The 2,085-nt window shown below is 39.6% G+C and overlaps 1 pseudogene; it reads left to right on the top strand.

Annotated features, from left to right (window-relative positions):
- The first annotated feature begins 545 nt into the window (after window positions 1-545).
- Window positions 546-1,469, top strand: LOC139583126 (zinc finger protein ZFP2-like; annotated as a pseudogene).
- The last annotated feature ends 616 nt before the right edge of the window (window positions 1,470-2,085 follow it).

Genomic DNA, 2,085 nt, shown 5'->3' with positions numbered 1-2,085 from the left:
CTTTAGGATATTTTTAACATGAATCTTCAATAATGTTCCAACCGGAGAATTCCTTTGTCTTCAGAAAAAGCCAATGGAACGGGAGCTACCTCTCATGTGAAAGCGCGTGACCTGCTCCTGGCACTCTGCCAGACCTCTGACTCAATCCCCTCTCATTCAGGCCCCCTTTACAGTAGAAGCCTCAAACAAGTTTCTAAAGACGGTTGACATCTAGTGGAAGCCTTAGGAAGTGCAACATGACCAATATCCCACTGTTTCTTCAATAGGGGCTGAGTTGAAAATCGACCAACCTCAGATTTCTCAGGTTTTTGCCTGCCATATGAGTTATGTTATACTCAAAGACATCCTTCAAACAGTTTTAGAAACTTCAGAGTGTTTTTCATCCAAATATACGAATAATATGCATATATTAGCAACTGGGACTGAGGAGCAGGCAGTTTACTCTGGGCACCTCTGGGCACCTTATTCATCCAAGCTACTCAATACTGCCCACAGCCATAAGAAGTTTTAACCATCTGTCTGACATTTTCGTTCACACAGGAGAGAGATGTGAATATCGTGGATCCTCTGGGGAGCCTCAACAACATCATGATGCTGATGAGGCAGAGAAGAGTCTCTCCACATGGACACCTCAAGAAACACCATCAGAGACCCACAGGGAAGAAACCTCACTGCTGCTCTGATTGTGGGAAACGTTGCAAATCTTCATCAGAACTTAAAAATCACCAGCGAGTACACACAGGAGAGAAATCCTATAGCTGTGATTAATGTGGGAAGATTTTTACTACATTTAACAATCTGACTATACACCAGAGAACACACACAGGAGAGAAATCTTATAGCTGTGATCAATGTGGGAAGATTTTTACTACATTTAACAATCTGACTATACACCAGAGAACACACACAGGAGAGAAATCGTATAGCTGTGATCAATGTGGGAAGACTTTTACTCAGTCAGACTCCCTGAAATCACACCGGAAACTACACACAGGAGAGAAATCTTATAGCTGTGGTCAATGTGGGAAGAGTTTTACTACATCTAGCTATCTGACAGTACACCAGAGAACACACACAGGCGAGAAATCTCGTAGCTGTGATCAATGTGGGAAGAGTTCTACTACATCTAGCCATCTGACTAGACACCAGCGAGTACACACAGGAGAGAAATCTTATAGCTGTAGTCAATGTGGGAGGAGTTTTACTCAGCTAAACAGCCTGAAAGAACACCAGAGAACAAACACAGGAGAGAAATCTCCTAGCTGTGATCAATGTGGGAAGAGATACTCTGGTAAAAGATCTCCGATCAAGCATCAGAAAAAACATACATGAAGGAGTTGAATTTGAAAATTCATGATATCAATGAAATAATGTCTCAATATAGAATGTTTTAACATTGTAGTAGGAGTATTTTAATGATGTCACATTGTAGAACCCTAAACGTTTGCCCCCTGTTCTATTGATTTCAGCATGATACGTATATTAGACTCTAGGAAAATCCAGGCTCTGAATTGAAAGAGTATTATATAACAAACAGTGACTAACAAAAAAAGAGCTGTGTTACACTTACCATGTTGGTGACCCACTTGAATCAAAATGCAACACTTCAAAATGTAGCAAGCTGTTTTCTACAAATTGAAAAGGTGCTTGTTTAAAAAAATACAAGTAATATGATAATTATTGCAGATGTTTGTGTATGTAGTACATTGCAAATTGTCTTTATTTCACTACTGAAGAAGCATGACTCAAATCACCTCATATTTCAAACATTCAGCCTGACAAAAGATACATGTTTTATGATTCCATACCTCACTATTAAATGTATTATTGCCAATACATATTAACAAAGGGGTGGAAAGTTACTACGGATAATAGGGGTTGGTTGCTGATTGTCTCAAGGGTGTGCAGTCAACAAGTTTTGTGTTTTGCATTTAGCCAGTACGTTGCCATTGATCACAATTTATTTTGACGTTTTTCGGTATTGGAGATGAGTATTGTTTGGGCTCATTCCAAGGGGACGAGAGTTCTAGAAGCTAGTGGGGGAAAAATATAGGATATATTTGTTGTCTTAAGGGGGAAGGTGTT

This window comes from Salvelinus alpinus, chromosome 8 (genome assembly GCF_045679555.1).
Source record: "Salvelinus alpinus chromosome 8, SLU_Salpinus.1, whole genome shotgun sequence".
Lineage (NCBI taxonomy): Eukaryota > Metazoa > Chordata > Actinopteri > Salmoniformes > Salmonidae > Salvelinus > Salvelinus alpinus.
The sequence above is the reverse complement of the archived record's forward strand: the minus strand, read 5'-3'. Positions and strand labels throughout refer to the sequence as shown.